Here is a 15,822-nt window from a genome sequence, read left to right as displayed (position 1 = left end):
AGATGGTCACATGAGAGTACTTGTCTATTGTTTTAACCGCAAGAATAATAACCGCGAGAATAATAAGAATAGTCTTAGGTCACATAGAGTTTAGATATTAAGGAAGTAAATATTGTATTAGTTCATCAATGTCGTTAGATATTCTTAAAACAATTGTGATTAGGTAAGGATAATCTGTAAGGTTACTGTTTTCTCATAATTTTTCTGTTCCTTGTTAAAAACAATTTCTACCTATGCTTTGGAAACTTCTCTAATATTAACCACAAGACTGCCATTATAGCTTGAAAAAAAAATGTATATAAACCCAACCTTCCCCAGAATAAAGTGGGATTGATTGCACCAGAACTAGAGTCTGTGTCTTTCATTCTCCATCCATCGCCGATGCTGTCTCCCCGTGCCCTGTTTACCGGTGTGGAACCCATGGACTCCTGCTAGGGCTGGACCCCGGCATAGGTTGGTTCCACAATCTAGCTATTGTGAATTGAGCTGCTATGAACATTAATGTGGCTGCATCACTGTAGTATGCTGATTTCAAATCCTTTGGCTATAAACCAAAAAGTGGGATAGCTGCGTCAAATGGTGGGTCCATTCCAGGTTTTCTGAGGAATCTCCATACTGCTTTCCAGAGTGGCTGTACCAATTTACAACTCCACCAGCAATGTATGAGTGTGCCTTTTTCTCCACATCCATGCCAACACTTATTATTGCTTGTGTTCTTGATAAAAGCCATTCTAATTGGAGTTAGATGAAATCTTAGGGTGGTTTTAATTTACATTTTTCTAATTACTAGGGATGATGAGCACTTTTTTATATATTTATTGATCACCTGTATATCTTCTTCTGTGAAGTGTCTGCCCAGTTCTTCAGCTCATTTATTGATTGGGTTCTTTGTATTTTGGGTGTAAAGGTTTTTAAGTTCTTTATAAACTTTGGAGATTACTGCTCTGTCTGAGGTATGTGTGGAAAAGATTTTCTCCCACTCTGTAGGCTCTCTTTTCACATTCTTGGTTGTTTTCTTTGCTGAGAGAAAACTTTTTAATTTGAATCTATCCCATTTATTGATTCTTGCTTTTATTTCTTGTGCTAAAAGAAATAAAAATGGGGGTCTTGTTAAGGAAATCTGGTTCTAAGCCCACGTGGTGGAGATTCAGGCCTACTTTTTCTTCTGTTTGGTGTAGGGTCTCAAGTCTAATTCCTAGATCCTTGATCCATTTTTAGTGGAGTTTTGTACCGGATGAGAGATAGGGGTTTAATTTCATTTTACTGCATATGGATTTCCAGTTTTGCCAGCACCATTTGCTGAAGAGACTATCCTTTCTCCATTGTAAGTTCTTGGCACCTTTGTCTAGTATGAGATAACTGTACTTATGTGGGTCTGTCTCTGTGTCTTCTATCCTGTACCACTTGTCTAAAAGCACAGCAAAAATGTGGTGATTCATAATACAGAAACAAATGTAATGCCAAGTCAGAAATCCTATAGCATTTTGTAGAAATCTTGGAGAATACCTCATACATCTGATCAATTTTAAATTTAAGTTAGCCTGACCTGGATATTTAGTAACAATGAGGTCCCACAGTGGGCATCTGGATTTAAAACAGTAGACAAGAAAGAATCACTGATACAAGTGAGTTGTACACAGTAACATCAAATTGGCTTTAAGGATGTCTGTGATGGTTAAATTGAGGTGTTAACCTGACTGGATTAAGGGATGCCCAGGTCTCTGATAAAGCACTATTTCTGGATTATGCTTCTGAGGGTGTTCCAGAGGAGACTGGCATTTGAATCAGTGAACTGGATAAGGAAGATCCGTCCTCACCCAGTGTGAGCACACACACTAATTATTTGAGGACTCAGAACATAAAGAAAGAGGAAAAGTGGATTCATGCTCTCTGTCTCTCTTCCTTCCTCCCTCCCTCTATCCCTCCCTCCCTCTCTCCCTCCCTTTCTCTCTCCCTCTCTTCCTCCCTCTCTCCCTTCCTCCTCCTTCCCTCCGTCCCTCCTATAGCTGGGACATCTTCTTTTCTTGCCCTTGGACATCAGAAATCCATATTTTCTAACCTTCACACTCTGGGACTTGAACCAGAAGCCCCACAATCTCTCAGGTCTTTGGCCTTGAACTGATAGTTCACTATCAGTAACCTTAGTTCTTAGACCTTCAGACATGGACTCAGCTAGGCCACTGGTTCTGTAGCTTCCAGATAGCCTATTGTAAAGCTTCTCAATCTCCAAATCATGTAAGACAATTCACCTGATAAATTCTGTTTCACATATCTCCACCTCTATCTCTACCTCTTTCTGTCCTCTTGGTTCTGTATCTCTGGAGAACCATGATCAATGAGTAGCATTGTTCATCACTCAGCAAAAATGATTTTCTTAGGGATGTGTAGGTAAACACATATATGAATGGAGACTTCTTTTTAAATTGAGGTAGGTCCAATTTGCAGTATCATAATGGGTAATAAGATAATTATCACTAATAGATTTTGAATATATATCTGTACAAATATTTATGTGTCATATACATATATATTTACATATACCCATGTTATATTAATATGTATATATAACATGTATATGTTATATACATACACATATGTATATATGCCAACCACAGTAACAATATAGAATACCAACTCTGTACCTATCACTCTTAAAAAGTACAAAATTAAAGTTCAGAGGGACAGACTAACATCAGTGGTCATGCAGTTAGAAGACAGAAAAACTATAATTTAAAATAAATTTTATTCCAGAGCACAAGTAAGTAACTAACCATAGTGCTGGTACATTTCAGTCTGTTTCTACATCTGGCCAGATCAATGCTCACAAACTTCAGAGGAGAATGCAGGACAAGTAAAGATGACATTTGAAGGAGGACTATGCAGATTAAAAAAAAAAAAAAAAAAAAACAGGTCAAAGGTGCACTAAAAAAGACATTCAGTGCTTCTCTTTTGCTGCCAAAGAATAAAAGAGCATCACCAAAAAATAAATCACATGTGTAAGTGACACTTGGTGCAGTGGCCCTTTGAACAGCTTCTCTGTTCCAGAATAACATGATCCAACAGCAGGAGGTCATCAGTTCCTATTTTTTCTATTGTCAAAGACAAGAGTTGTTCTCTTTAAAAGAACTGAAGAAAATGCATGAAAAAGAAAAGAAATAAAAATCTTTGCAACATGTTTATAGTTTCTGTTTGTGCTTCGGAGAATAAAAAGTGGGGGGGATATTCCTTTCAAAATTTGCCTGAGTTTGACATTGTTAACTCCCAAAGCACTGCCACAGGATCTCTTAATATGGTAGTAATTAATCCATGCTGTATAATGTCTCATTTTTTCAATGAATGTTTGTGTGCATTGCCAAGATGCAATAAAAGAAAATTAAAATAACCAAGAGGCATTTTTTTTTCCCTAAAGAATGCTTTTAAATAACTTTCAGTCAGAACAGTGTCATCTGAAGCTTTTGGGGATTACATATTGTATTATTAATAAATGGTGTGGGTAAGATGAATTGTGTTAGTAGAGGCAATACCAGTTAGATGTATATTTTATAGTCTGAAGAAATGGCTTCCTGGGGGAGCATGTGGGACATTCTTCATCTGTCACCACATGGATCTTAGGGGACAAGTATTAGAAATGACTCAGAAGACCTGAAGAAAGTGAGCTAGAATTGCGTCCATCCCCAAATTCAAATAGACTCTGACTTCATGAAGAAGGATGCCTCCACCAAACTGCAGATACTGAGTAAAACCAGGTGATTCCAACATCTACTTCCCTCTTGGTCCTTGGAGGGAGTCCTGTCCCAAAAATCCTGTGGGGAATCTATAAATTCTCTGTCTCTATGGCAATTTCTATGGCTCAGGACTTTGTTGTGAACAACCTGGCTTTATTTAGGGCATGTCTGGATATCTAATGTGCAAAATCCTGTGGCTCCTGTAGAGAAGAACAGCACAAAGAAGATGGGATCTGGGTGATGAGTGGAAAGGACACAAAATAAGGGGGCTACAAAGAATGCATATCATTCCAGATTTGCAAACTAAGAAGGAGAGGAGGTACATGAAAGGCAAGAAAGAAAACTCTGAAATCCAGTGGTGCAGCACCAGCACCCAGAGGGGACAACCAGTGGTACTAGAGAGGGTTCAGTTGATGGACACCTGATATGGCAGGAACCCAAAGGTCTCAGAGAAGGGAAGTGCACAACTGGGAGGTCAGCACAAACAAATATGGGAGTTTTGTAAACATGTGTTTTTAGTATGATTGGAACACTGCATAATACATAAGCAAACAGTTTAGCAAAGTTTTTACAAACTAAAACCCAACCAGCCAAGGTAAGGAGCACTACAGTACCTGGAAGCTCTGCTCAGACTGTCTTCCCAAGTCTAAGCTTTTGTGTCTGGCTCCTTGCTCATAAGATCCACTCATGTTCATATGATGCAAAGTGTCCCTATCACAGTAGCATCAAGTCAGGGTAGTTCATTCTCATTGCAGTAAAATGTGCCATTTTGTGAAGAGAACCTAGCTTTTTTTTTTTTTAAATCCATTCAGCTCCTGATTAGTTTTTGTCTATTAAAAATAGTATCACTGTGAACCTGCCAGCTCATGTCTTTTTCTGTAACTTCCGAACACATTTTGCTTAGGTATAAAACTAAGAGTTTCACTGTCAGTAAAAACACTGCAAATATGTCCAGCTGGAATAGATGCACCAGTTTTCAAAGTTGTTGTACCACATTACCCTCCCACTGTGAGAGTGATGAGAAATTTGATCAGTATTCTGATAAAAAAAATTGGTATTTCTCATTTTAATATCTTAGTGATTCCAATGGTTTTATAGTGATATTTATCATAGATTTGATGTGAATCTTATTATTGATAAATAAGATTGAGCATTTTCTTTAGTGTCACTGGCCACTAGTACATCCTTCTTTGTGAAGAGTCTAATCCTCTTTCAGTCCATTTTTCTGAACTATGGCTGTGATTTTCTTACTGAATTATAGAAATTAATGATAAATGTTATTCCTCTGTACCACAGACCACAAATATCTTCTTATTCCCTGAATTTCCATGTGAAATTTGTTTCTTCTAATTGATCAAATTTCTCAATTTTAATATATCACAATTTATTGCTGTCTTCTTTTTTGATTAATGCTTTGTCATTTTTGAGGAAAATCTAGTTAACCCCAAGGTAATAAACCTTTCTTCCTTATATTTTCCCTGAGAGATTTCATTTGTTCTTCTTAATTTAGGCCTGCGAAAATCCTGGCAGTTATTTTTATATATGGTTTGAGGTAGGAATCCAGAAATTCATTTTTCTCCATCATGGATATCTAATTTGCATAACTCTCATTATGTAAAAGACCATCCTTTCCCAGTTTTGTTATAAATCAGGTTACAATTAACTGTGGATCCATTTCCAGAAACTCTACTCTGTTCCATTGTTTGTATTTTTTCATATTTGTGCCAAAACTATGCTGTATTATTTACTATAGATTTTTAAGTCTTCATATTCAGCGTGTAAATCCATCAACTTTGTTTGTCTTCAAGGTTATCCTGCTAAACTTCACCCTTTACATTTCAATGAAAGTTTTCTAAAGAGTAGATCGATTTCTGAGAAGACTACTAGGATTTTAATTTGAATTGTATTGTGTTTGTGAATTAATTTTTGAAGAATTAGCATTTTTACAGGATTGAGTCTGCCAATCTATAAACAAGACCTATCCTTCATTTTATTTAGGTCTTTAATTTCTCTCACTTAAGTTCATAGTTTTTAGCACAGATAGAGATCTTGTGTATGATTGAGTAGAGTTGTTCCTAAGTGATTTGATTTTTAGTACAAAAATGAAGTTCAGTCTACAATGAAACCCAAAATCCTCCAACAGGAAAATAAACAAGCTGGGGTGCACTCCTATGGTGGAATGAGGTTCAGTGATTACAAGACATGATGCACAATCATTTGTTCCATGATGCTCAAACAATGAAATTAACCAGCCACACATCCAGAGATGAAGATGAATGCTATATGTATATTGCTAGGAGAAAAAAGTTAACTATTAAAATCTATATAATGTAACAAGTATATAATGTTTAGTAAAGGGCAAAATAATTGTTATGATAAAGGTAAGCATCTGTATTGGGAGAAGGGGAGCCCAAGGAAGGGTTAAAAAGGTATGTCAAGGGGGACTTTGGCAAGCATGAACTCTTTTTATAACCTTGTAATACTGGATATGTGACACTATATTGTATTTTGTGAAACTCATACAATTTTGCCACACAAACATACAGCTTCATGTTTCTATAGGATTTTTAAAAATCACTTAATGAGGTTGGAGTTCCTAAAATTGAATGAATAAAACAATTTAACTCTATTATAAATGTGTGAAATTACTCCATCAAAGAGAGTGAGGAAAGATGATAACCTAAGTAGCTTTTGAATTGAGGTTGTCTGTGGTAGTAAAGACAAAAGAAACCATACATGGGCACCACACTCTAACACACACAGTTGTTCCTTACGAGGGTGCTGGGTAACTGGTGGTGTTTTTGTTGTTGTTGTTGTTGTTTTGTTTTGTTTTGTATTGTTTTGTTTTGTTTTAATACTGGGGATTGAACCCAGGGGTGCTATACTACTGAGCTACATCCACCTATATATTTTTTTAAATTTTGACAAAGGCTTTCACTAAATTGGTGAGGTTGGCCTTGAACTTGCAATTCTGCCTCAGTAACCCCACTGCTAGGATTACAAGTGTGCACCACTGTACCTGGATGTAGGTCAGTCACATTTAAAACCACTATAGGTGTTTACTGGAATTAAAAAATTAAAGAACAGGATCATGGAATGTAAGAAACCATATTTCTTCCTATTGAAGTGGGAATTTCCAGATAACCAGGAAGTGAGGAAGCTAGAATTCTTAGGTGGTAATCTACTGGAGCTAGAGACATTGTTATGAACTCATGTTAAGAATAACATTGTTACAGATGGTTGCATGTAGAAATATTCACAGATATAGGTGTGTTCACAATATATCTTTGCTTTATCAGCTTACAGGTCTTATCAACAGCATTCCAGAGCAACAAACCTGGCAATTATCCAGAACTCGGTTTTTGATACCATGTCCATAAACAGAACCAGAGCTCCAGAGATAAATGACTTATTATAGGATAGATCAGGAAATAGAAACATAAAGATAAACCTAGAGCACCTTGTAGTATTCCAAGCTACAAGCAAAAATAGCCCAAACACTGTGATGATAATGTGAAATATGAAAACAGAAAACAGAAGCCAATTGAAAAAGTTAGAACAATTGATCAAAGTTAGAACAAAATGAGCAATAAAATAAAATACCATTGGAGACTAACCCAAAGGATAAAATAAATAGCCAAGGGTCAATATGGAGACAGAAAAATGAATGGTGAAGTAAATGGGAGAGAAGAGAGAAAGCTTGTATGCAGAAAAAAATTCAAATACTTTACATATATACCCTGTCTTCAAAGAGGTTGAACAGAACTCCTGACTCTTCAAATGCAAATTGCACATAGTGACCTTCTTACAAAGAGTGTAGTATGGGAAGATGGGAGTGGAAAAGGTGGGGAACTTTAAAATTGGAAACCTGACCAGCACTAACTACCTCAACCCCATGACCACAGATCAACATCAAAGTCATGTCATAGTATTCCTCTTACATATAACATGAGGAGAATACCACTTCATCTCTATGTTCTTTGCCTTTCTCAAAACTAATAACCTCAATCTAATCATGATAAAAGCATCACACATACCCAGATCAATAGATGTTATACAAAAATAGCTGACCAGGAATCTTGAAATTGTCAAAGAAAGTCCAGAACACTTTCACAGTCCAGGAAAACCTAAGGAGAAATGACAAATATATGTAAAGTAATGTTATACTGGATGGAACTCTAAAATGAAAAAAATTGAAGAAACTTTAAAAAGGTAAGGAAATCTGAGTAGAGGTGGACTTTGGTTAATGTAATTGTTTCAATTTGACTCATTGATTGTTACAAATGTATCACACCAATGGCAACTGTTAATAATACCAGAGGGAAGTTGTTTAGGGGTATATGATCTATTTTTTACTATTTCTGTAAATCTAAAACTTATAAAATAAAAATTTTTGTAAAAATGCATTTTAGTCTTTTTTTCTTTTTTCTCATTTTTGCTTAAGTGTAGACTATAGAATAAGAGAAGTTGTAGGTTTCTATAGTGACATTGAATCCAGAGTTCTCATTTAATTCACTTATGACATTTAATCTTTTTTTAGATTTGTTTTTAGATTTTCTTGGCGTGAAAGTCAGCTCATTTGAGAATAATGACAGCTTTATTTCCTCTATTCCAATGATATGCCTTCTCCTTCATTTGTTTGTCTTAGGACGTGGGTTAGGACAGCCAGTCCAGTTTGCAATTTCCTTTTCTGCAATGTCCTTGTCAGATTTTGGAATCATAATTATGCTGGCCTAAGATAAAAACAGGGACTTGCCTTTCTTTTTTAATGCTATGGAAATACTTATTTAAGATTAATGATATTCTTTTCTTGCATATTTGGGAGAAAATGTCACCAGTAAATTCATGTGGGTCTGGAATTTCTTTTGTGGAAGTACTTGTCTTTAATAACACCCTCAATTTCATTAACAAATACAAGAATCTTCTATGTTCTATTTATCTGCTGTAAGATTTGTATAGTATTTATTTTTTGATTATTTCCTTTGCCTCAAACAACATGTTAAATACATCGGCATACTTTATCATGAAAAAAAATGTTCTCTTTTTCTTTTATTTCTGCACAATTTGTAGTAGTGTTCCCTTCTCTTCATTCTGGAAGAATGGAAAAGCAATAAAGAATAAACATAATAGGAAATAAAATATAAATATAAATATAAAAGTATTGAATATCTACATCCATGAAAACTGCAAAATCTTGAGAGTTATGTGACATAATCAAGAATAAAATATATACTATAATCTCAGAAAAAGTACAAGAGAGTTAAGAGTATTTCTAACTTTGATTTTCAAATTCTTTGAGATATCATAGAAGTACTAACCAAATATCATAGATATGTGAAAGGTGAATATTAATATTTTCAGGTAATATGCAACATGACCAGCACTTAAATAGAATCTTAAGGTAGGTGATCAAGTAAAAGAAAGTGATGAATGATAAGTTAATGTTTTAAAATTGCAAGATGGCAATCATAATACCAGACATGTCAATATTTACCTTAAATATAAATTAAATAAGGATTACAAATAAAAAGCAAGATTATCAGACTGGAGGGTACATCTATCTTTGCACAAATTAAACACTTAAAATTTAAAAGTACAGATTGAAGTTAAAAAGGATAGGAAATTTAATATGCCAATAAAGAACCACAATAAGAAATATGGTATGATTATATTAATATCCTACATTTCTAGAGGGAGTATAAAGTGTTATAAAAAATGTGGAAAAGTTTGGAAGATTATTAAAAACTTAAGTATGGATCTATCACATGACCCAGTTATTCTACCTGTGTATATTTACCTAAGAGGATCTAATGCCTGCAAGGAGACTAGTATACCCATTACAGTCATTTTTTTTTTTTTTTGTAGAAGACAAATAAACCACATTTCCATCAAAAGATGGATGAATTTTAAAATCCAGTATATGTGTACAATCTACCAAGCCATAAAATGAAATGAGCAATACATTAAATATATTGAGAAATATAAAGAAATGAACTAACCATACACACAACAGCATAGATAAATCTCAAAGTAATGATACTCTGGGAGAAAAGATGACAAAAAAAGAGTACCTGATTTATAATTACATTTATATAAAGTTATAAAAATGTTAACAAAACCTTAGAACTCACTTGCTACTTCAAAATACAAGACTGAATATTTTCTTGATAATATCATGATTATGGCCAGGGTGCCCTCTCCCATTACTTCTATTCAGTGTTGTCCTAGAGATCTTAGAATAAGGCAAGAAATGGGAATAAAAGCATAATAATTGGAATAGAAGAAAAGAAATAAACCTTTACCTATAGATAACATGATTGTTTATATAAATAATACTAATGAATATACAAAATCTACTAATAATTTAGCAAGTTGAATTTTTAGCCCAAAGTAATTGAAAATGAAACTTCAAAAACAAAATTAAATTTGTGTGTGTGTGTGTGTGTGTGTGTGTGTGTGTTTTCCTCAGGACTGAATTCAAGGCCTTGCAAATGCTGTGTAATCTCTCTACCACTCAGTTACATCCTATCTATGTCTATACCTATATCCATATATTTTTAATATATATACATATATTTGTATATGTGTGTGTGTGTGTGTGTGTGTGTGTGTGTGTATTTTTGTCATTGTTGTTTACTTTGAGGCAGGGTCTTTGCCAAGTTGTCCAGACTGGGTTTGAACTTGCAGTCTTCTTCCCTCAACCTCTAAACACTTGGGATTATAGGTGTTTACCACTGTGACCTGCTACTGAATAATTTTAACAAAATTTAACTAGAGTTCTAGAAATAAAACTATAAAACACTACTGACTGAAAACTTAAAAAGTCTAAATAAATGGAGATATAGACTGTGCTCATGGATTGAAAGATTCATTATTTTGGGGGGTCCGGGGGTAGTGGTGATCCTGACAATAAAATCCATGGTCTTGCACACATAAGTGCAAGATGAGTGCTCTAGCCCAGCTCAAGACTCATAAGCTTAGGGTTTAATTATCCCTAAACTGATCTATAAATGACAAAATCCCAATCAAAATCTCAACAGAATTTTTTGTAGAATTTGAACAACTTACTAAAAAATGTATAAGGAAACACATTGGGTTCAGAATAGGTAGAGCAATCTCGAAGATATGAGAGATGCTGACACTAAAGTAGAAACTGATAGTGAATGAACAGAACAGAATATTGTTTAGAAATGGACATAAACTTAACAGAGTACCTTGATATTTTACAAATATGCTAAGTGGAAATAGAAGGGGCAGCCTTTTCAGAAATGGTGCAATACATTTACCAGGGAAAAACATGAAACTCAAACCCTGCTTCACATCATACTTTAAAAAAAATCAATAGTCTTAACTGTGTAACATCTCAGAGCATTTTAAACATAATCAACAACCAAAGGACATATTTATGGTTTGGGGTTCAACACAGGTATTTTTAGACAGAAAAAATAAATAATTATAAAAGTAAAATCATAAGTAATAAGCAGTTAAAATATTTTTCATTAAAATACACTCTGAAGAAAATGTATAGCAAACCCTACTTGGGAAAAATATTTGCAAAGCAAATATGACAACGACACATGTCCAAGATATGTATGTGATTCAAATATCCTTAAAATAAGAATAACCCAATATTATATTAAAATCAATCCTAAATAAATATTATGTGGCAAAAATAACTGAACAAACACTTCACAAAATAAGATACAAAATGGCCAATAAGCACATTAAAATGTGGTCAGCAGTCATTAGTCATTTGGAAGCTACAAATTAAAGGCACAATGGGATGCCCTATCCCCTATCTTTGAAACAAGTTTCCATAGGCAAATCAACAAAATCAAGTGTATTTTTTGAAATGACTAAGGCAATAATACACCCCAATAAAATCTTTATCAAGACGAAATGGGGAAGGAGGGAAAGAGAAGAGAAAGGGTCAGGAAAGACTAATTCATAGAAAAGTGGCAGAGAAATGGAGAAATAAAGCATTCGAATAGTCTACAGTGTCTATGGTTTACTTTTTCCATCTTAAGAATGTTTTCTGATAAAAATCATTCTTAAATTAAATAAAATCTGTTAAGAACATGTTTACCAAAGTACATCTTTAAGAAAGTGAAAAAGCCTATCATAGATTCACAGAACGTTTGACCACACAACATATCTTGATAACATCTATATTTGCAATATATAAATAATCCAAGCACTAGTAATAAAACCCCAAAAATGACCTTGCTAAAACTTGGGAAGGATTTTGACGATCTTTTCACAAATGAGGGTAACCAAATAGCTAATGAGTATTTAACAATTGCTCATCACTACTTATCCTAGAAATGCCCATGTTAGCATAGCAAACGACAGGTGAATCAGAGAGAGACTTAAAATGCCAATGCTGCCAGACAAGGGGCAAACTGGAACCTTCAAGTATTGCTGGGAGTGTAAATTACTTCACCCATTGTGCAAATATTGTGTAGAAAATACTAAAGGTAAAATATAGACCTATGCCATAGTCCAACATTTTCACTCCTATGGACATACCCAAGAGAAATGAGAAAATAAATCAAAAAATATAATTTTATGCATAATGGTCACAAAACAAAAATCATTACAAATGTTCCTCCACATTGTAATGCTAATTTTTATATATTCATAAAAAATAACAAATTAATGATACACAGAACAACATGAACAAAATTCACAAAATTTTATATTTAGCAAAAGAAATCAGAAACAAGCATACATGACAACACATTATTTTGCCTATATGATTCTCAGAAACAGGTTAAAATAAGCTATGTTTAACTCAAGAATATGATTACCTCTGTGAATATATAGACATTAAATGAACAAGGGGAACTTTCTGGAGTTCTGGAAGCAGTATCTTAGTGCTTTGTTGTTTACCCAAATGAACACATATGAAGCTGTATACATAAGATTAGTTTGCTGTGCAAGTTACACTTAATCAAATGAGTGAATAAAGGAAGTAGGTATGTACAAATGAATGGACTGAGTGAATGAAACAGCATCTTCTACGCTACCTCATCCTGTATATATTAAACACCTAACCACAGCATATCAAGTGAATTCATGAATGAATCTGCCTATTATGTGATGAGTATCAGGACATTCATTTCCCATGAAGGAGTACAAAAAATACAAATGATTATGGAATCCACTCATCCTTCCATATATCATATTTCTTGGACATTATCAGTTAGTAAATTGCCAAAATGATCTCAAAAAATATATCTAAGGTACCATATCTTGATGACCTTCTGAAAGGTTAAGGTGGTTTCTTTTAAAGTTCAGTCCATAGCTTGAGACAACAGCTATTATATAATTTCCCTACTCAACAAAACATGTAGGTGAGAACAGAAAGTAGAATTAGGAACCAATCTACCCGTCACTTGCAGTGATGCATCTGGGGACTCACACAGTAGCTCTCTGCTATATTATAAGTCCACTTCTCCAAGGTGAGACAATAAAAGTTCCATTAAATATAGAATATAGATGGCATTGGTTATTTGTCTCTAACGTTGTTATAAAAGCAGACAAAGAAAGGAGTCACTATTCTGAGAGTGGTCATCCACCCAATTATCATGGTTGCTGCTACAAAATGGGATGAAAGAGGTATGACTGTAATTTATTTGAATTTCTCACTAATAACCAGGAATGGGTCATTACCCCAGCCTGAGCCTGATGAGGATGTAATGAGTAGCTCACACCCCATAGGAACATAGGCCTGGCTCATGTCTTGAGCTTATCAGTTTAGACTAGCATTGTAAAGGTGGAAAGGGTTTCGCCAGGGCTGATAGAGGTGGGAGATCTTATAGGGCAGTCCATGTCTCACCAACCACTGCAACAGCTCTTCCTTCCCTCTGCCCATCAATGATAAGATGAGGTAAATTTAACTCAGCACGGAGAAGCATGGTAAAGTCTTCCAACTGTTAGTACACGGCTCACTTTGCCTGAAGTGTTCTCTGATCACTTGTACTTCCTCCACTTACATGTTAAGTATACTGGGCATCCTTAGAAAGGGTTAATACCACCTGGGAGCAACTTCCAATCAAGAAATAATGAGAAGGAACACACAAAATGCATGTTTCCACATTCCTCACATGAAATAACTTGGGGACACTTGTATTAGGCAGACTTCAAGAGCTCTCTAGAAGGCTTGGCAGTATGAATCCCACTACTGCATATAATTATAATGCACCAATTAAAAGCAAAGTGCTTAAAGTTCTCTAGAAGGATTGAGCTGGGAGCACTCAGTGTGACATTGCTTGACAATACATCCTCACCTATACCTTTCACCACTTCACTGCAGAATGTCTTAGAGTCATCTCCAAATAAAATTGTTGTGTAAAAATTGGCTTTTGGAGGAAAGACCCAGAGCACAGAATATGCAGAGTACTAAACAGCACAATATGCTACACTGGTCTTTATATTTTTGAGAATGAGTAATTCTATGAGTAATTTTATATGTCATTAAATTAGATTCTCTTATCCAGCAAACATCTTACTTGTTTATTTATTTATTTTATTTCTTGTGGGTTCTGGGGATTGAATCCCAAGAGGCTTCACCACTGAGCTACATCCTCAGCCCTTTTAATTTTTATTTTGAGACAAGGTCTCCATCTTGCTTAGTTGCTTAGGGACTTACTAAATTGCTGGTGCTGGCCTCAAACTTGCAATCCTCCTTCCTCAGCCTCCACACATTTAATTTTAAAAGTATAGAATTAAAAAGACAGGGTCTAAATCCCCAGTTATAGCTAATGAGTGACTTTGGAAGAATGACATAACCTCTCTGTATCTCATTTCTTCTACACCAAAATGAACTCAGAGATTCAACACTGGTATCCTAGAATTCAATTATTTGCATTATTCCACAAAAATACTGAAATTTTATGTTTTTCCGCTCCCTCCTCTTTCCTTTATTCCTCCCAGGCATGGCCTTTTTACCACATCATTTTTAAATATATTGTATAAATTATATTTTCATCTAGTTACTATGGTGATCAGTGCAACTCAACTCCTTAGATAGGAGTGCTGAATTTTGTTCTTGTCAAAGTTAATACTCATTGTTCCTGTTGCAACTTGTGGGGTGTGAAGAAACCTAAGTGCTGGCTGTCAAGGGTACTTGAGAATCTGAACATGTGCTGGAATCCTCAACAATAGGAGAACTAGAAGTATAGAGGATTCCAAGGTAGCAGCCCTTAATAACTGGAAAATAAGACCATACAAAGGACTAGTAATTGGCTGAGACTCCAGAGAATGCACCTCTTGACCTTATTTCAGCAATGAACCAATTAGCTAGGTGGTGGATTTTGACTTCTGGAAGATACAAAGAAGGTTTAAAGTTGCAATAAAATTCCAGGCTGGCTAAGTCTTCATAAGTACAGTTCTAGTTTCTTTAAGTGTCAAATTACAGATACAAATGATACTAGGTCTATCAGGGTCTCCAACCCCAATCTGCAATTCTTTCTCCCAACACTTCATAATGGAGACGGTGTCTTTTACACTTCCTTAAAACATGGAGCTATATTCTTCTGGAGTTATACAGTGGCAGCCCCTGGGTTGGATATGGGCCACAGAAGGATTTTCTTAATTACGGTGACCCACAATTTTCAGTTTTCCAGGGAGACAGGACTTTTCATCTTAAAACCCAAGTAGTTCCAGGCAAATCATGAGGAGTTTATCACGCTTGAATTTTTCCTTGAATTAAACAACATTTAAAAATATATTTTGTAATCAAAATTCCACAATTAAAAAATCAGAAATAATACATAGTTACTCAGAATTTAAATTTCTCTTACAAATATCATGCCTAGCAACAATAGCTTTTCAAAACTTCAGAGCTGTCAATATGGATTCAGATGGATGAGGCCTGAACCCCGTGGGTTTCCACTATTCCATTTTCCCTATTATCTACGTAATAAGGCCAGAACACTCTCTTCTTTCTTATGCTATTTTTCTTACCCTTGAAAACTTAACCTGCTTACCTGCCTGATCTCTAAGAAGATTTTGGGATCATAAACACTGGTTTTTAAAATATTTTTTGATATATTTTCCAGGAAGTTCCATCTTCCTACTGCACTCAGAGTAC

The sequence above is a fragment of the Sciurus carolinensis genome, chromosome 5 (assembly GCF_902686445.1).
Source record: "Sciurus carolinensis chromosome 5, mSciCar1.2, whole genome shotgun sequence".
NCBI classification, from domain to species: Eukaryota; Metazoa; Chordata; class Mammalia; order Rodentia; family Sciuridae; genus Sciurus; species Sciurus carolinensis.
This window is presented reverse-complemented; position numbering follows the sequence as displayed.